At 42.4% G+C, this 21,552-nt stretch overlaps 1 long non-coding RNA gene across 1 annotated transcript; it reads right to left on the bottom strand.

The window, feature by feature from the left end:
- Positions 1-14,655: 14,655 nt before the first annotated feature.
- LOC143413598 (uncharacterized) lies at positions 14,656-20,151 on the bottom strand. The gene is made up of 3 exons (XR_013094204.1): positions 20,096-20,151; positions 14,973-15,016; positions 14,656-14,682 (listed from the first exon to the last, which is right to left on the bottom strand). It is a non-coding gene; the product is annotated as an uncharacterized LOC143413598 (long non-coding RNA).
- Positions 20,152-21,552: the final 1,401 nt, after the last annotated feature.

Below are 21,552 nucleotides of genomic sequence, written 5' to 3'. Positions count from 1 at the left end.
GAGAAGCTTCTTCCATCCAGTAATTCATCATCCATCAGCTGCTCTGCTATCAGTCCACTAGATGGAGCCTGAAGCACACACGATGCATTCACTGACACACACTGGTTCACTGTGACTGGAAGCTTTAGTCAGTCCAACACGTGTGAACAACATTTTAAACATTTCAGCTGATCCAGGATTCAAAGAGGATCAGCAGAGTTAAAGCTTCACACTAATTCTTCCTGCTGAGTTTGCAGAGAACTGCACACACACTGATTTACTGTTTGGGAAACTAGAAAAATGTTAGTCTTGAACTGGCTAACAGTTCAAGACAGTTCAAGCAGCTTTTCTTTCCAAGCTCCTTAAACTATGATGACCTGGATGACTGAGAACCTTCACAGGAAAAATGAAACACACTGAACAAAGAATGCAAGACTTTCACAATAAAACAGCAAACAAAGGAACGCAACACTGACACGTGAGCTTGACAGAGGAGTGGAGGAAAGGCAGACGAGAGTGAGCGAGGGAAAGAGGAGAAAAGAGAGACATGACAGGCTGAGGAAATATAGAATGGAGCATCAGGACTCACACAAACACACACAAACACAGACACACACAGAGACACACACAGAGGCACAGAGGGAATCTAATCATCAAGGAACTAAACAGGAAGTATAAGAAACTCAAAGCAGCATAAATAAGACTGTAAATGAACCAGAACATAAACCATAATACAAAACATCACCAAAACCACAAGAAATGCAAAGTACTTGGTCAAAGGGACCCAGAACCATTAAAGTTCTTTTCTTTGCTCTTCACTGTTTGAGTGCAGACAGACTCCACGTTAAACTATGACAGCATCGTCCCTGCTGCTGCTGTCAGACCTGTTATTCACTCACTGCTCGCCAGTGTTTCTAATGAGTTTTACTCATCCATGAGAGTTTAAAGCTTGCACTTACAAGGTCACTACCCATAAAAACGAGTGTGCTTCACTGTCAGAGCTACGGTGATTCAACGAGTAGGTCGAATGACTTGAAATATTTGTTTGATGCTTTGCATTGAGGCGCATTGTTGAATTTGCAGGGACACAATAACCACAGATCAATCAGGGCTCTAGACTAACTTTTTGCCATGGGCGTACCAGTACGCCTAACTTTAAAAAGCTAGGCGTACCGGCACAAAAGTTAGGCGCACACAAATTTTATAATAATTGATATAATATAATGTGTTTTTCTGGATAACCTGTGCTTTTTCAGCATTCAAAGATTGATGACACCGTGTCAGAGCACTGGCTATGAATTTCAGAAGGATCAGGCCTTAACAGAAAAGTTAGCAATAGTTCTTTTCCTATTACAGCTACATCCACTTCTGTCATGCCTAGGCTGCTCACTAGGGCTGGGTATCATCACTGATTTCTATAATCCATTCGATTCCGGTTTTCAAAGTCCCGATTTGATTCAACTTAGCCTCAGACAGTCAGAAATATTATAATTCTGATCATTTATCAGTACTGACTTCATCAGAATTGTGAACATCACAGCAGATGCCTTTGTGTGAAAGTAACTGAGAATAAAACACAGAAAAACATGAAGGAGATTTTCCTGGTCTGGCTTTTTATAGCAGATAACCTTAAAATATTCTACAATGTTCTGCATATAAAGTTTAAATTTCTTCAGTATTGAACAACAGAAAAAATAGGCTTTCTTGTCCGAGGTCATTTAAGTGAAAAAAAGAAAAAGACAGCAGCCACAGCGCTGTAAACAACGGTAGACTGGTGGGTAATAAGCGAATGAATAATACAGAAAACAGAGATTGGAGACGGGAAACTGTTCTTGAAGTACAGAGAGAGAGAGCTAGCTGTGCATGAAGTGCGATTTTAATAGTCGTGGAAGCAAAACAGCAAAATTCAGCTCAGTGAATTTTGGTTGGAGAGACAAAACCTGCAGCTCAGAATCAGCGCAAAAAGACGTAAACACATCGCGGACCGGACGCATCAGGATCGCTAAGCTCCGACAGCGTGTCCGTCTACGGGCCGTCGGGTGAGAAAGCTGAGAAAGACAAAGTTAATTCTGATGCGTCGGGTCTGTGCTGTGTTTACGTCTTTGTGTGGAGTCCGTGTACCTGCTCTCATTTGCTGTTTGGTTGTTGTTGAAATGGTTTTGTGAGCTTTAATCTGAGAATCTGGCGTTTCTGGCAAAACACAGTTATATTTAAAAGTCGATTCAGGATTTAATGAATCGATATCGCTTTATTCAAGCTACTCACCTCCCACTTCCACCTGCACTTTCAACTGGACCACGGCCAATCAGAGAGGTCCCACCCCTTACTATCTCTGATTGGTTTAGTCCACGATAGGGGCAAAATGTGTGTCTGTTGTTGACCACAGGGAAGGTTGCAGACTTTTTTTTTTGCTACCCGAACAGTTGGTCGCACAGGTGCAACCAAATATTTTTTTTTATTCGCACCACTGAAAGATTTGGTCGCATTTTCGACTAGCAGAATTTAGTTATTCAGCATAATATTTAATCCTTATTATCTGCTCCTCTCACCTCTGTTTACATCTGAAAACAAGAAAATTTAGCCAACAGTTTATTAGCTTTGGTGAAATTATAAACAGGTATCAGCGCGGTCACCTATACTGTGCTTTAATGCTAGAGCAGCAGGAACACCAGTTAATCTGAAATCTCCTTTTCTCTCTAAAAAAAGTGACAGCAGGCTGAGTCAAAGACAGAAACCTTATTTAAACACCAAATATTCACTTCCTGATCCAGGATTCAAAGAGGACGTTGAACTTACTCAGCTTCATCTTCTCTTGAACGTCTTCACTCTGCAGCTCTCTGCTGTCTGGACCAGGTCAGTGTAGAAACAGAGAAAATCCTCTGCTTCTTCTCCGTCAGCAGTCGTCTGTGTCTGCAGACTGCGTCACATTAAACACTTCACACCAGCAAAGAGTCTGAAGCTCACAGGTCAAAGGTCAGCTGCTGCACCTTTTGTGATATTAATTTGATCAATAATTAACCTGCAGCAGGTTTCTGCTCCAACTCCAACACACAGAAAACAACCCTGAAAACAAATCAGATGGTGTGTGGGTGTGTCTGCAGGCTTCAATAGATGAGCATTAAACACTCAGCAAAGAGGCTGAAGCTCACAGGTCAAAGGTCAGCTGCCACACTGTATATAACAATTCACTTTTGAACAGTAGATTCATTCATTCATTTCATTCATTTATTTGTTCATTTTCAGGCACAACAAATACCTATATTGAACATAAAATACACAAAACAAAAAACAAAAATTTCCTGAAAAAGGAGTGGGACGAAGAAAACTTATTAAATCCCACCCCTATACTCACTCATCAACAAAAAAAACAATAAACTTCCCGCAGCTACGCCCATCATTGCATACAGACCCATCAACAGCCCCGGGCACATACAAGCATCTAAGCGGCAGCTCGCAACCAACAATTAGAGCCTTCATAACTGAATACAGAATATATGAATTATAAATTGCATTACCACAAGTAACAGGCAGTAATAACTACAAGTAACAAACACACATACATATACATACATATATATCTACACACACATGTACATATATGTACATACATACGCACACTTTTTTTATTTTTTTTATTTTGGAATCCATACCAGCAATGGTAAGAGGACAGACATTACAGAGCACACTAAAACCCATCATTGAGTATACTGTGACCAGACCAACTGTTTGTAGAGAAATTTAAATCTATGAATATTTTTGCATTGTTTCAATTGTAAACTGAGACTGTTCCAGATTTTCACACCACATACAGACACACAAAAGCCTTTACGGGTTGTTCGAGTTCTGGGTAATTTGAATTCTCCAAAGCCTCTCACATTATAAACCTTTTCTTGAATTTCAAATCTAGTTTGTAAATTTGCCAGTAAAAGTTTAGTAAAAGCTTTATACAAAATTATGGATGTATTGTAATTAACCAGATCCTGGAATTTAAGTAACTTTGCCTGAAGAAAGAGTTTGTGAGTATGATCTAGATAACCAGCCTTGTGAATAATACGCAGTGCTCGTTTCTGTACTGTGACTAATGGATTAGTTGTATTTTTATATGTATTTCCCCACACTTCCACACAATATGTAAGATATGGAAGAACCAGGGTACAGTACAGAGTACGAAGTGCATTTTTATCAAGGAATTGTTTCACTTTGTTCAAAACTGCGAGGCTTCTAGAAATTTTGGTTTTTATGTGTCTGACGTGGGGTTTCCATGAAATTTTATTATCAATTACGACTCCCAAAAATTTGTTTTCACTCACATTATCAATTGGTACACCTTCAATGATAATTGGTAATTCTATATTATATTTTAAATTACCAAAAAACATTGCTTTAGTTTTATTTATATTTAATGATAATTTATTTATGTCCATCCATTTTTTTATTAATTTTAGCTCCCTGTTTACAGTCATTACAAGATCAGTATAATCATCGCTACTGAAAAATATGTTGGTGTCATCTGCGAACAGTATGAGTTTAAGTACTTGAGAAACATCAAAAATATCATTTATGTATACATTGAAAAGTTTTGGTCCCAACACTGACCCTTGGGGAACACCACATGTAATACCAAGTTTCTCTGAATGGTAATGCCCTATGCTAACATATTGTTCCCGACCTGTTAGGTAACTTTTTAACCAGTTACCAGCTTTCCCTCGAATACCATATCTTTCCAATTTATCCAGTAAAATTGAGTGATTGATTGTGTCGAAGGCCTTTTTGAGATCAACAAAAATACCAACTGCATATTTATTTTTATCCAGTGTATCAGTAATTTCTTCTACTGCCTCAATTATCGCCATTGAAGTGGTTCTTTGCGTTCTGAAACCATACTGACCAACATTTATTATTTGATGTTTTTCAAGGAATTTTTCTAATCTTGAATTAAAAAGTTTTTCTAGAATTTTTGAGAATTGAGGCAGTAGAGAAATAGGCCTATAATTGGTAAAACTGTGTTTGTCATTACTTTTATATAGTGGTATTACTTTCGCAATTTTCATTTTTTTTGGAAAACAACTGGACTGAAATGATAAATTACAGATATATGTTAAGGGACTAGCAATATTCAGAATAACCTGTTTAACTACAGACATATTTATGTCATGATAATCCATTGAAGACTTACTTTTACATTTTAATGTGATATTTATTACTTCTTGCTCATTTGTAGCTGAGAGGAACAGTGAAAAGGGATTTGATTTTATATTACTGATATTTTCATTTTTATGACACGGGATGTCCGCTGCTAGTTCCGGGCCAACATTTATGAAGAATTTATTGAACCCATATTACCAATATTACTCATGTTGTGATTTTCATCATTTGCATCAGTAAAATATTCAGGATATGATGTTCCAGAAGATCCTTGTTTAATTAAGTTGTTTAACACATCCCAAGTTCCTTTTATATTGTTTTTATTTTCATATAATCTTCTTCTATAATAAAGTTGTTTGCTCGTTCTTATAATATCAGTCAATTTATTTCTATATGCTTTATATCTTTGTTCCACTTCTTTTGTAGCCTGTAGGCGTCTCTGCAGTGATAAACAGTTTACGCATTAAACACTGAACCATAAAAGAAGCTTGAGCTGCAGCTCATAGGTCAAAGCTCAGCTGCTGCAGCCAGTTATGAGTTTAAATAAATCATTAATCATGATTTTTTCCCTCTCAGCACTTTCACTTGGCCTTGGAGTCTTTTGACGGAGCTACACTGTATGTTTCAAATGTTGTAAATAAATTGGGAGTTAGGGCTGGGCAATATGGCCTAAAATCCATATTGCGGTATAATTTGAAGCATGTGAGGTAACGATATATATCGCGATATATTCTTTTCTTCTGTATATCGTATTTTCCACACTATAAGGACACCTGGATTGGCTGGAGGACTGTTTACTTAGCCTGATAGGCCGAAGGACACTGTCTCAGCTAAACTATGGACTCTTATAACTCTTATTACACTGATAAGCACTCACTCATCCCCCTCCCTTTCCAACGCCTTCGATGCTTGTGCCCTACCGGGGAAGATAGCAGTCAACTGGACCAGCACAGATGCTGTAGGACCGGATGCGCTGTCTACACCGGCTCTCTCTTACCCTTTACCCGCCCCTGTTGCTTGTCTTGTGTTTCTATGGTGTATTGATAGTCATGTGCTTTTGTGCTGAGGTGTTTTTTCTGTTATCAAACTGTTCTCCCACTAGGAGCTCAGTCTGAGTGGAATTTTTTTTTCTCCTCCTCTTACCTCATGTAGTGTATTTTCGTTGATTTTCCTATCAGCCTACCTTCTGACATGAGATAGCGCCTCCGCCAACAGGTGTGAACCAACTCAGTCATCTTGGGTCCCTCTGTGCCTTCTGGTATTCCTGCAGTTCTTAAATGATTCCTCCTGGAGTGCCTCAAGAGCTCCACATCTCTCATCTAACTTCTTTACCTCCGTAGACAAACGCTCCACAGTGGCCTGGAGAGTGGCGATGGTGTCAGAGTGGTTCGAGGCACAGTCCTGCAGTTCAGTCAAAGTGTTATCATGCCTGGCCACGTCGCTTTTTATGTCCGAAATTGAGGGCTGGATGCTCTGGTTCAAGGATGATATCTCGCCTCCTATGGTGGTAGAAATCTCTAATATGCAAGTGTCCAGTGCTAGTTAGTTAGTTCTAGTGGTTAGTGGGGCTTTATTTCTCAGATCCCTCTGTGAATAATGTTCACTGAAACTGATCTGTAGTTAATGAACTAGTCAGGATTTACACTAGAGAATGTTTCTGCCATTACATGGCCTGTATTTGTAGAGCGCTTTACTCGTCCCTAAGGACCCCAAAGTGCTTTTTTGCCCAAGGACACAACGACCGAGACTGTCCAAGCCGGGGCTCGAACCGGCAACCTTCCGATTACAAGACGAGCTGCCAACTCTTGAGCCACGATCGGCCCACATATTGTTGTCTTTTGTTGCAGACACCAAGTGTTGAGATCCTGTCTCAACCTCCTACATTCTTCCAGCAGGTTACACATTATTTTTTGTATTTGGAATCAAATATATGTGTCAGTTGGGCCTAGTGCAGGGGTCAGCAACCTTTAACACCCAAAGAGCCTTTTGGACCCGGTTTCCACGCAAAGGGTCAGGGTTCGGGAAAACACTGGGAGCCGCAAATACTTTGTGACATCTAAAATGAAGATAACACTGTGTATATTGTTTTTACCTTTATGCTTTGTGTGAACAACTACAGTGTGTTGCTTATGAAATCCATGAAGTGCTACAGAGAAAATTACATTTGATTTATGTAATGAACACATTTTGAGCTCTTAAAGAAATATAACAAAGGAAAGCTGAACTACAATGATCCATGTAGCAAACACAAACTGTTATATCGCCTTTGGGCTTTTGGAGCCTTGACCTGACTTTTAAAAAAAGCGCGTTCATGCAAACATCGTCGGGTCTGCCGTGATATGTTTACAACGGGACTTCTGCTCCTGAACCTCTGCGCACAGCGTCTGCAGGTCGGGGCTGTACGAAGTCACTTTATCTCTACAGGACTGTAAGCTGTCGTCTGTGAGGCGTGAGCGTGTTTGTTTGAACACAGTTCACGGTGGAGAACAGCTGCTGACATAATGTGGATCCCAAGATCCATAACTGGCCTACCTGGGGCTGAAAGTCTCCATAAATGCAGGCGTTTCGGCGGCTACACCGGCTTCCACGAGTGTGACGCTTATTTTGAGGAAATAATAGAATATAAATGTATTTTTATATTTCAATATCACAATAATCTTCCAATGTAGAACTACAAGTTAAAAAAGAACTAAGATAAATCAAATCCACTTCAGCTAAATACTTCTCATTTATTTCCATCTTACATGCTGTGACTGCAGCCATTCCCACATCTCTGTGAATGGGACTCATGGACATGGATCAGTGGTTGTTGATCAATGGTCCTGAGAATCTGCATAATTAAGATGAAGGAACGGAGCTCCCAGCCCATCGTTCCTGCAGCTGCTTTCAGTCTTTATGCAAATGTCCTGTTTGTAAGACTGAAACCTGCAGCTGAGACTGAAGACGTCACCTGATGATGACGACACGTTTCTCCCACAAAACGCTGCGTCCAGATGAACAGAAGCAACAGACTCACTTTCCTGGATGATTGAGATGCATCAAGACTTCATTGTGTGTTACTTCTCATTCAGCACAGACACATTATTCCTGTTAGGTCATGTCAGCTGTCACTCAGTACAAGCACAACTGTGAACAACACAAACTTCTCTTCAATGTGTCACAGAAACACTAAGTGTGAGAGCCTGTATGACACACAGGACAGACTGTAAGCTCTGCTGGCTGCACAGCACTTTGTAGCAGTTTTCCAACATGTCCTCCACCCGTGATGTCAGTGGTGGGACCCCAGTCACAGCACTCAGCACCACCTCCTTTAAATGGATTTTATACCAGTTCCTCCCGTTACTCGGTGCAACGCTTCTTAAATGTGTTTTTGCAGGATAAAACACAGCAGGTGGTGTAGAGAGGACGTCAGCTGACGGAGCAGAGGGAGGCAGACTGTGGATAAATGACAGAGTGAGAGGAGAGCAACCATGACAGAAGCACAGGTGTGGCAGATAGAAGTGGCTTTATAGACACTTATTGTCAGTCCTCGTGCATGCTGTGGAAATAAGTGTCTGTGTCATGAGGTGACATGTGAGCTTATCTTTGGTCAATAAAGCTGAACGACCAGTTTTCACTTTGCTTGTTACGCTTGTTTAGTGACGTCTGGGTTTCTGTGGAGCCCGAATTTTGATGAGTTCTGGTGAAATCATCTGAGATCATCTGAGCATCGGTGAAGAGTCAGCAGAGAAAGTGTGGGACAGAAGTTTGCTTTGGACACATGGACTGAAATCAAAAAGTAACAAACAGGATTTCCAATGGACAGTATGGAGAAGTGAAAGTACACAAAGGCTGTGCTGGAACACGTGTGTTACACTTTTTGACAGCTGAGAACAAAACACAATATTTTGCATCATCTCTGCAGTGTCTCTTCTTTCCTCTGCTGTTGTGCTTTTAGCTCCAAACTGTTTCAAATGGTTTGTCAGCAAGCTGACCTCTGACCTCTGCAGTACTAACTCCTGACCCGTACAAAGAGCGGGCGTTTCTGACCTTTGACCTGCAGCTGTATGTCTCTCAGTCTCAGTTCTTCTCTCCGTCACTGATGGAGCAGGTGTAGTTGCTGCTGACAGTCAGTCGTTTGTTTTCTCAGAGTGAGGCTGAAGTCTGAACTGTTCAGAGCATCAGGTCTCATCAACGTGCGCTGCTGTAACGCCGCTTTGTCCTCTGAGATCACCAGGTATGAAACCTGAGTGCTGACAGAGCAGCATGTTCCCCCTCATTCACCTCCACCACCACAGCCAAGGCATGCTGGGAAACTGAGGACACACAGATGGAGAACTGAAGTGTCTGCTGTGTGTTCATCTCAGAGTCCTCACAGGTGACACATTAGCTCCAGAACACCAAGCCAGGTGTTTGAAGCCTGACAGGGATTCTTCCCATCCAGAGGGAGGATTTAGCTGCACAACAATGAACATTAGTGTGTAGTTTAGAAACACAGACTGTGCCTGCACTGCATCTAGTGAAGAAAAGTGTTACTGCCAGAGAACGAGGCTCCTTTAAAGCAGCTGATATTAAGGTTGAAAAATCAACAATAAGCTGATGTAATCAACGTTTCACAAAATGGTCAGCAGCTAAAATCTGGAGCCGTTCTTTGGTGGTAATTAACAGTTTGTTCTTGTTAGCTAATTATGTCATTAAAGGTAGCAGCAGAAGCCTTGTGTTGAAAGCCCATTCACTCACACATTCACACAGTATGTGTGTGTCTGTGTTACACTGTGGACATCCCTTCTGTTGGAGCGCCATCTTGTGGCAGGTTTAAGAAATGTTCTTCTTGTAAATCCAAACTGATGCACCTCCATAGCAGACTGTGGAGGCTTTCAGTGACATGAAGACTTGATTTATACTGTCATATTCTCCTGTTACACAAAGCACAGCACGCTGAACATGGATGAACTGAAACTCCCAGCATCTGACTGAGGAAAAGCACAAATCATTCTCACACTGACTCCTGCTTGATTTTAGATTTGCTTTCAAATCCTCACACTTTCATATGAAGCACTAAATGGGCTCCAGACTGTTTATCTCAGCTTCCTGTCAAACACACTGCTGCTCACACCGAGGCTCAGTTTACTCCTCCAGCCTGGCTTAACCTGCTGTCTGTTAAAAACAGTCCCACACTCCTCTGTTTAATCCTTCTGATCAGACTCTTTGATTTTGTATTGTTTTTACCTGAAGTTGTGTTTTTGACATGGTTCTGTCTGTGAAATAAAGCTCACACACACAGCTACAGTCCTTCATACACTTAGAGACGAAGCTGCTCCTTTCCTCAGTGCTGACACATAAAGAAGAGTTGGTTTTATATCCAACACGTCTCTGTTCCAGAAAACAGCTTCAGCAGCCTCTGAGTCTGAACTTGGAGTTGGTTATAAGCCACAGGCCTGTGTGCACAGCAATGAGGAAATATAATGCAGTAAGTGAAACATGGATGTGTGGAACAGATTATCCCAAAGGTTGATTCTGTTCATCTGGACGTTCTCAGTGAAACATTTGGTCTCTCGGTCAGGTGACTCCTTTAGTCTCAGCTGACTGCAGCTTTCCAAACCTTTGTCACTGGATCACTCACTTCATCTCCAACGTGTCCCTGACACAGACAGCTGGAGCCGTTACAGCAAAATCATTGATCATCGTTTTTAGAACATTAGCTGGTGTTGGTGGGCAGGCTAGCAGTGCTAATTGTTAGCACTAGTTCTGCTGCTCTCCCTTTGTCTCTGTTATTGTTGGTCTTTAGTGAACAATAGAAAGTGTCTTCATGAGACTGTTGCCTAATGTTCAAATGTAGATAACACCACCTGCACCAACCTGTTACACAGCACAACCCTCTGGTGTAGCTTTGGCTGGAGCACATATTGGCAGCTCCAGTGACATCACCACTCCATGGTGACATCATCTCTACAGACTGTGGCTGTTACATATCCTCACCTGGTAATAATAAGACTGTCCTCAGCTGCACACAGCTCCAAGATGAACAAACTGAAGTAAATACAAATTAGAGTTACGATAGATTGAAATCTTGTAATCAGAGCTAATTCTTAGTGAAACTCTCACAACATCATATCATGATCCTGGGTTAGTGTCTCGGTCTCAGATCACAACATCAGCACAGGCTTGGCTTGGGTGAGGTATTGAGTGGTTCTTGTCCATGACAGCTGCAGGTACAGTGCCATCAGCCATGCTGCACCACATGTCTGCCCAGGAACATTAGTGTGGCTGAGTCTCATGTAAACATTGTGCTAAAGTGGTGGGAAAGTGGCTGCAAGCTGGCTGCACTGTGTCCAATACTCTCAGTATGATATCCACAAACCTCTGAGTGTCACAGAGTGGGCCTGTGCTCAGCTCACTGTGCCCCATTCAATTCTACTTGCATAGTTTTACAAGTAAAATTCAAAGTTGCTCAATGATAAGTTATTGTAGTAACAACTAAGTCCATGGTCATTATTTGTTAATAGTAGCTTAAAGCTTCTGCACCAATCATGGAGCAGCAGGTTTAGAGCATGTGGATCTACAAAAGTAAGTCCCAGTAAGATGGGCTGAGCCTTACATACTAGAAGAAACATGTCATTCCCAGCAGATGAAGCGCCCTTTAAAGCAGGATCTCACTTTAAACCTAAAGAACTTGCTATGAGCATGCAGTGCATTCATGGTTATTATTCATACGATTGTGGGGAGCTAATAAAGTGCAACTATCACATTACATTTTATTATTAAATTGTTGTTAACAATCCCTTCACTTCTGCTTATCTAATTCATGGTTGCAGGATGGCTGACAGCTTCCATTAGGCAGGAGGTAATGTCCATTCTGGCCACAGTGCAACCCACAATGTGTAACTGACACTATTATATTGCATTATGTCACATTGTTACATCTTTTTAATAAATGACAGTCAGCTGAATTTGCTGCCCCCTTGGTGGAGGACATCAGGATCAGCAGCTGCTGCTCCATCACAAACACCACAGAAGAAGAACAACACTGGATCAGATTATCTGGACGTGTTTGACAGGGACAGTGTTCATGTTCATGGACATCAGGACAAAAACAGACGATGGAAACCTGCCAGATTTGAGCTAAACTGCTCGTTTCCATGTGTAGTCCCTGGGAGGTCACATGACCAACAAAGACACACAAGCTGTGTCCCAAAACGTCGGCTGCATCCTCCGGAGGCCGCATTTGAAGGCCGATGACGTCACAGCCAGGCGACGAAGGCTGTCCCGATTCCTCGACTCCTTCAAATGCGTCCTTCATTCCCCCGAGTTTGAAGGATGGGTCGGGTGTGTCCTTCGTGGCCCACCATATCCCAGAATTCATAGCGCGGCCCAGCCAAATTTAAAAAAGGTACGTTCTAAACGAAGCTTCAGACGTCACTGATCACGTGACTCTGGCCAAACGAATCAAGCCTCGACACGGTGCTTCTGAAGCAGCGCGTTGATCTTTCTGACACACGCACCGGAGCGTCAGCTTCAAGCGGACCATCACTACGTCTCACATCTAAAGGTGTCAAGGTAACTTTGAACTGAGTTCAGTCAATCTGGAGTTTTTCCAAGTTTTCTGTTGCTCTCTGTGAGAGAAGAGCGTTAAAGGCGGGGCTCTCCAGAGTCCAGCAAAACAGGAAACCACAGCTGGGTGTGTGTAAGTGTGCAAACCAATAGAATGCATCGTGGTGGGGGGGGCATCACGGGCAAGAAAAAAATAAAATAATCGGTCGTACCCATGCTTCCCCGACGTCATGCCAGCGCATATTGGGAAATTCGTAGGCACCGATCGGTTTTCTATCAGCCATTTGCTGGGAGTAAGGGCGCCCTCCGTTTGCGAGGTGCGCCTGCTGCTGGCGGCACAGGGAGGAGAGGGCGGGGCGGCGGGGAGTCTCTGGCTGGCTGGAGCGGCATCTAATAACCAACTCGCAAAACAAAATAAAAACAACAAACAGATATTATGATACAGACTTATAATCTGCACCCATGTTTTTTCTACATTCTATAAAGTGAGCGCGAGAGCCCTCGGTGCGCCTGCGCGCTGCTGAAGTCAAAGTAAACTTTATTGTCATCTCCGCTACAGACAGTCCAGCATATAGAGAGACGAGACGACGAGGCTGCAGTTACAGCGGTGCAAGTAAACAAACAATAAATATAAGAAGAGTAAGAAAATAAATCTACACTTTAGGACTCGAGGTAAAGGATCAATAACAATTTAATTTATAATTTACAGTTTGATGATTTAAAGTCTCACACAACCCGTCAAAAGGGGCGGGGCCGGCTGCTTCCAAGTAGAGCACATTTCATTTATAATGATGTAAATCCAAGCCCATCATGGATTCACGATCTGAATCCTGGGTTGTGTGAAATCCCAGAAATCAACCTTAGACAAAGTGAATCTGTGAACTAAGGTGTAGGTCTGTTAGGCAGGGCCGTGCAGAGAGGTTTAAAGGGGCGGGTGCTCAAAGTTAAAAAGGGGCACATTGAACCAGGCTGAATAACAACAACACACTTTCATCAAGAATCTAATATGGGCAACAAGGCAAAGCAAACGTAGCCGATGCTTTACCTGATGGGTACAATGTTGCTGTTGAGGGGTTGCTGTGGATAGTGCTGGAGGGCAGGCAGGGCTGGACTGGGACCGGCATTGTTCTCCGTCGTTTTGTACATACCTTTTTTGTGCGGCAAAGATAAAACAAGAAGGTATTGGAACCGGAGAATGAACGTTTTGCGGTGCTGCAATTGCAAATGCTTGTATTTGATGCGGTACTTGGATTGTTTTGCCAGGAGTTCCCGGCATGCAATGCGCAAAGTCACGTGGTCTGTCAATCGCTATAGGAAAAACCATAAAGCCTTTGCATGAAAACAACTGCTTTGATGTACACTGCCTTGTTGGTATATATGTATCAATCTGATAAAGTTAAACCTACACCATTCTCCCTATTCGGGATTTTAAACAGTACATAGCGGAAACAAAAAGACTGCTTGGTAGAGTTAACCTCCTGAACTATCTACAGCACATGGTAGAAACCTGAAATTAAGACCAAGAACACTAGAGGTGAGACATGATCATTAATTAATATTAAAATTAATTAATGACAGATTTAGGGATATTTTCATAAAGTATTTATTTACCAAAACAATAGAAAACAGCATGGTAGCACAATATATTTTGTTAACACAGCAACCTTTAAATATGAAAGGAGACAGAGAAAGAAAGGTGAGAAAGAAGAATAAGAATAACACTTAATTGAGTTTTTGATGGCATTTTACACACAGTACTAATACAGTATCTAGAAAATATGGGAAAATACTGGCATCATATACAGTACTTACTTCTGAAGAAATTATATGGGACCCTGAAAAACAGGACACAAGTGAAAGGACAAAGAACTGTGAATGGCAATTGATGGACTTGCTCAGATGATCACAGTACTGGCATCTTTATTCCAGAAAGGAATTAGAGAAATCATATACACTAGTACTTACGTTGATGAACTTAAAAAGTTGAACGGTCTCGAACCTCTTAAACAAACAATGTATGATCAGACCCTGACAAACAGGACAGAAAGGAATAAAGATTAGATGAATATTAAAATCTATAAAGGACAGATTATGATTGAATTGTATCACCAAAGACTATTCACTCATCAATAAAAGGTCACCTACAACACTTCCACAGCAGCAACACTGAACATATCTTAAGACATGGATACCTTTATGAAGTGAAAGGACAGTGAAGGTTGAGAAAGAATTGTACTTAATAGATTTTTACAGACGATGACAGTACTGGTATGCTTACTCTAGAAAAATGGTTGAATCATATTCCATATAGTACTTACTTAAAATGAACACACTTCAGTCCTCCTAAAATGACTGACAGCATCTGAAATGAAACAATGACAGATTAAGACTGTAAGAATATATGTTTATAAATGCCTAATACTCCAATCTCATATTTATTCTATCTATTAAGATGGACAAATTCTAAGCATTTACCAATCACTTGACTTGTTTGAAGTGAAGGCAGATGCTAAATGTATTCATTTAGGCAATAACAATAAAGCTGAATTTAATATTAACAATAGATAATTAGGAATGTTTTGCTCATTTTTATTTCACCTCACCAGGTTACAAAAGGAGCTTTCTCAGCAGGTCACTCTTCTCAGCTACCCTGTCAATGACCATGTCAGAGTCCAATGACATGAGAATGTCCTTTTCAGTGGCCATCAGCATAAACATCTCCAGCTTGTTTGCAGACAGGCTGCTTCGGAGTCTGCTTTTAATGAACTTGAGTGTAGAGAACGTTCTTTCACAGGCAACCTGAGTGAGGGAGAGGGTCAGCAGGTACTTGTATGCCAGCCCAAGGAGACGATAGGCATCAGACAGCATGTTGAACCGCCTGAGTATTTGATAGCAGCACAGTGGGCAATTTTTGCAAGAACCACAGCTTTCGGTCACAATTTCACTTTCTTCGTCCCATTCTTCAGATCTGTCCTTTGCTGTTCTGGTCGTGTACTCATCTACATGTGATGTCTTAAGCCTTTCCCACTGTTCAGCAAAACGTTTCAGTTCTGACTGAAGGTTATTAACTGTAGCCCTGCTGTCAAATTTAAGTAGACAGGCGCTGAGGTTCTGAAATGCATTACTTGGAAGAGAAACTGTTCTGACCTGGCTAAACTTCCTGGGGTCCAACCATGCCAAATCGGCAAGAAGAGGGCCATGTATGACAAATCGTCTGTGGATTGCTTCAATAACTGTGTCCAGGATGATGTTGTGCACTTTCACCTCATATGATTTCTCAGCATTGATTTGCAACTCATCTTCAGGCATCTCTCCGGCCATGCCTTTTCTCCTTTTGGCTCTCTTTTTAGGTAGTTCAGCCTCCACTTCCATGTCTGTGTTGTTCACCCTCTCCTCTAGTTTTTGATTTGTCTGTTTCACAAATGTGTCTGCAGCTGTCTTCACAGTTGGAAAGTCCCTGGCAATACTTTTGAGGCCATCTTGTGTGGCAGTCACCATATGATGGGCAGAGAGAATGTCCATCCCCTTTGACTGGAGGTACTTTGACAGAGGAGTTGTTGCTCAAACACTCTAAGAAATATCTGTGCTGTTAACACAGTTTCATGCTTCAAGAGACACTCTTTAAAGCCTCGTGCTTTGGCACAAACAGCTGGCTTTTCTTTTTCCCTCTTTTCAATGGCTTCCATCGTCAGCACTACATCAACGAAGAGGCCATCATCTGGTTTTCCAAAATGTCCAAAGATTTTCTGGAGGGCATCATGCTTGGCCCACCACCGTGTCTCACCTATTGGACTGAGGCGTCTGTGTCTTGTGTTTTCGGTTTGTTTCTCCCACAGATTAACCCTGTGATAGGACTCCTTGATGAACACAGCTATGTCATTAAGTAAATTAAAGAGTGATCCACTTTCAATGACACTTTGTGTTGTGTCAGCAATCACAAGATTAAGTATGTGTGCATAGCACCACACATGCACATGAGTTGGAGACTGGGCAGTCATAAGTGCTGAAAAGCCTTTGTACTGGCCCTGCATATTTGAAGCACCATCTGTTGCATTCCCAGTGCACATGGCCTTGTCTAGATTCAGATGCTCTAAAACTCCAGAAAGCAAGTTTACAAAGTACTGCCCCGTGGATGCTTCGCACCTCACTATGGAGACAAGCCTCTCCTGCACAGACTCAGTAACATACCTGATGATTACTGAACACTGATCATAACCTGTGATGTCTTGGGTTGTGTCTAGCTGAACAGAAAACATCCCAGCTTTCTGGACATCACTGGCGATGCTCTCTTGAAGGAGATGGCCAAGTGCATCAATCACTGAGTTGACAGTTGTTTTGGAGAGTAGGGTGATGAGAGATCCTCTACCTCTTGATCCACTGGTCTGATGCAACTTCTTGCTTTTTTCAATGCAGTCATTCAAATGTTCTCCAAGGCACATATCATACTTGCCTAATAACACAATCAGTTCCAGAAAGTTACCATGATCGATGGTGTTATCACCTAAAGTGTATGCAGCCTCATTCTCCACATGCCTATAGCTGAGTCCCCTCTTCCCAAGTACTTTGATCACATCCACTATACGCTCTAAAACTTGCCGTCTCTTTTTCACTTGTGCTCTGTGAGCTGACAACTGACTGCCAGCAAACAAGCTCCTGATGTTGCCTTTTGAGCACCTTAAGAAAAAAGCTTCAGCACAGGTCTGGTGTGTATTGCTCTTTTCATGCTCCTCTGTGCGCAGATGTATATGTCGCCAGTCACTCATGCCTGTTATAAATGTGCTGGTGTCAGTCAGCCTTGCAAATGCCAGACACACAAAGCAGAACAATAAATGGCGTTCTTTGCAATAAGTAAGCCACTTCCTGTTGGTGCCATCTTTACAGCTGAACACCCTCATCACAACTGCACTGCTACTGTTCTGCTGTGGGTGGTAATCTAAGAAGGCCTGTAATATGGCAGGTTCAGGGCGAGCAAAGTCATCGATGCCCTGGCTCTCACTCTCCTGCTCTTCCATCTCTCTCTCTTGCTCCATCTCTCTCTCTTGCTCCATCTCTCTCTCCTGCTCTTCCATCTCTCTCTCCTGCTCTTCCATCTCTCTCTCTTGCTCCATCTCTCTCTCTTGCTCCATCTCTCTCTCCTGCTCTTCCATCTCTCTCTCTTGCTCTTCCATCTCTCTCTCTTGCTCTTCCATCTCTCTCTCCTGCTCTTCCATCTCTCTCTCTTGCTCTTCCATCTCTCTCTCTTGCTCTTCCATCTCTCTCTCTTGCTCTTCCATCTCTCTCTCTTGCTCTTCCATCTCTCTCTCCTGCTCTTCCATCTCTCTCTCTTGCTCTTCCATCTCTCTCTCCTGCTCTTCCATCTCTCTCTCTTGCTCTTCCATCTCTCTCTCCTGCTCTTCCATCTCTCTCTCCTGCTCTTCCATCTCACTCTCTTGCTCCATCTCTCTCTCTTGCTCCATCTCTCTCTCCTGCTCTTCCATCTCTCTCTCTTGCTCTTCCATCTCTCTCTCCTGCTCTTCCATCTCTCTCTCTTGCTCTTCCATCTCTCTCTCTCTTGCACTTCCATCTCTCTCTCTTGCTCTTCCATCTCTCTCTCTTGCTCTTCCATCTCTCTCTCTTGCTCTTCCATCTCTCTCTCTTGCTCTTCCATCTCTCTCTCTTGCTCTTCCATCTCTCTCTCTCTTGCTCTTCCATCTCTCTCTCTCTTGCACTTCCATCTCTCTCTCTCTTGCTCTTCCATCTCTCTCTCTTGCTCTTCCATCTCTCTCTCTTGCTCTTCCATCTCTCTCTCTTGCTCTTCCATCTCTCTCTCTCTTGCTCTTCCATCTCTCTCTCCTGCTCTTCCATCTCTCTCTCTTGCTCTTCCATCTCTCTCTCTTGCTCTTCCGTCTCTCTCTCTTGCACTTCCATCTCTCTCTCTTGCTCTTCCATCTCTCTCTCTCTTGCACTTCCATCTCTCTCTCTTGCTCTTCCATCTCTCTCTCTCTTGCTCTTCCATCTCTCTCTCTCTTGCTCTTCCATCTCTCTCTCTCTTGCTCTTCCATCTCTCTCTCTCTTGCACTTCCATCTCTCTCTCTTGCTCTTCCATCTCTCTCTCTCTTGCTCTTCCATCTCTCTCTCTCTTGCTCTTCCATCTCTCTCTCTCTTGCTCTTCCATCTCTCTCTCTCTTGCTCTTCCATCTCTCTCTGCTGCTCTTCCATCTCTCTCTGCTGCTCTTCTGTCTCCTCTGTCACAGACTTCTCCACTTTTGATGATAAATCAGCTGGTGCAACATGTAAGGATTGGCACAATTTGTTAAGATTTTGAGAAGTTTGAGAAACTAACCTTAAGCATAAAATAAAATTTACTATCAGTAACTTCATAGCACCCGCCCAGCAGTATATAAACTCCGTCATGCTAGTTACGCTGTACGAGTTATTAACCTGTGCAGTTAATAAAAGGACAGGTAATGTTTGTCGCGCTGTTGCACACACAGCACGCTCGTTTGTTTCAGTTTGTCAGTAGCAACAAGACAGCTTACCAACGTGTACGTAATAAGCTAATACTCCTGGGTGCTACACACTACAGTGCACGCTGTACACCTACTTACTGGTTGTGTGGCATCAGTCTGTGTCTCTGAGTTAACTTGTGTTTCTCCTACAGCTCCGGACCGCTAAAAATGCGCGTGCTCTTTGTGAGCTCGTTCCCGGCTCGTAACCAGCGCGTTCTGCTGTCAAGGGTGATCATTGGTTAAATGTGATCATGTGACTGATGCAAGCCAGATCCTTTTATTTAGCGAAACTGTGATTAATAGTTAAATATTATTGTTGAGGGGCACAGACAGGACTCCGCACCCACACACACATTAAAAAAATAATAATAATATTTTAAAAAAAAAAGTTGCCTCAACAAAAGGGCACCTTGGGCACCCATCAGGAAAGGGGCGGGTGCTCAAGCCCCTCTAACCCCCCCCCCCCCCTGCACGTGCCTGCTGTTAGGTTAATTGTGCTGATCCTCAGGTTGGGGGATTTGCGTTTGTACTGGAGCGCAAAATTCAATCCAATGGCAGATGGACAACAAAAGTTCAAAGCCATCAGGTGCTCAGGTTAGAAAAAAGAGAAAAGATGCAGGTAAGCAGACGTGTGATTGGATAATGGCAGGTCATCCTGAACCAATCAGACTAAACTCCAAACAATACATTATGTTACAGATTTTAATATTAATTAGTCATTGTTACTTGTTGATTTGTCCTTTTCTCATTGTGTGACGAATTATGACGACTGTTTGGTAGCTGTTATTGTCTCTCTCTCTCTTCATGTGTGTTTCTCTGGTGAAACAATAGTTTTGTGTTAATGTTAGGGCTGCACGATTTTGCATAAAATGAGAATCACGATTTTTTGGCTTAGAATTGAGATCATGATTCTCTCATAACAATAAATAAACATAAAACAACAAATGTCTCACGTTTTGTTGTTGCAGCAAAATGTTGTCCTGCTTGAAATTCCGTCTCCACCGTTGCTCGACGCTGCGTGTACAGAGCAGGTAGTGCAACAATAGAAAAATAGTTGCGGGACGGCACTGTGTAGCGTTTGTCTAGGGTGTTGATCGTTTTCCTAAATCCCTCGTTTTGCACAGTGTTGATGGAGCCATATCTTTGGTCAGGTGATAAGTGATAGCCTCCGTAATGTCTTTGTGCCTGCGGGAGTTCGACGTGTATAGGGAAGCGCTGTATAAGGTTCCCGTTATTGATGTTTGCGTGGTTGACCGGGACGGATTTTCTCCTGTCACTTTCTCGTCATCCCTGACGTGCTCTCCGTTGTTTTTTCCCGGCTAATTTTAGCATCACATGGCACAGCTTCTGTATCACGTGGTATAAGGCTCCGCCCTTGTCATTTGTTGAGCAGGAAGAGTGAGCGCTTGTTTTCATGCAGATTACGTCCCGGATCAAAATGCGGTACATTTGATCTCTGTTGTTTTTGCCTGATGATTGGTTTGAGTCTTGACAATCCACATTGCTGGCGTTGCATCTTTCAATGCCAGCAATGGCAGGTATCAGTGCTCAAACCTTTTGTGTTTGTTTCCAACAAGTTGCCCACCTCGGGAAACAAAAATGTGTTCTTTTACTTGTCAGATGAACATATGAGACACTTTGACTCTTCAGTGCAGTGTGGAGCCTAACAAAGATCTGTTTTGTGTCCCAGCTGATCAGCAGGAGGAGGAGAGTCTGACGGAGCAGCAGAGGAACATTTTCAGCTACTTGGACTCAGCTCAGCCACTACAGAGGAAACAATGAGCTCAACACAGAAGGTGACAGACAGAGCAGGACCATGTGACCAAAGATATTTATCACCATATACATTTGAACATTTGCCATAACGATGTAGCTGACGATAGAATTGACACCAGACAAAATACTTTACAGCTGCACAACTTTATTAAAAACCCATCAATGTATTTTGACTGAAACAAGCAGCTGTTGTTTATGTGCATTAAAGTTATATAAAAATGTAACAGTGCAAATGCAAATTCCTCGCTGACAGTTTAACCAAAAGGCGTTTCCAGTGGAAACTGGCCGACACATCCTGAGCATAACCATGTATAATATCCACTAAACTTCAGAAGAGGTTATACAGTCGTGGCCAAAAGGTTTGAGAATTGCATAAATATTGGAACCTGGAGAAGTTGCTGCTTAAGTTTTTATAATAGCATTTTGCCTGCACTCCAGAATGTTATGAGGAGTGATCAGATGAACTGCATCGTCCTTCTTTGCCATGAAAACGAACTTAATCCCCAAAAAGCCTTACCACTGCATTTCATTGCTGTCATCAAAGGACCTGCTGAGACCATTTCAGTGATCGTCTTCTTAACTCAGGTGAGAATGTTGGCGAGCACGAGGCTGGAGATCATCATGGCTGTATCCC

This window comes from Maylandia zebra, linkage group LG2, assembly GCF_041146795.1.
Source record: "Maylandia zebra isolate NMK-2024a linkage group LG2, Mzebra_GT3a, whole genome shotgun sequence".
Taxonomy (NCBI): Eukaryota; Metazoa; Chordata; class Actinopteri; order Cichliformes; family Cichlidae; genus Maylandia; species Maylandia zebra.
Note: the sequence above shows the minus strand (reverse complement) of the source record. Positions and strands in the feature narration are given on the sequence as shown.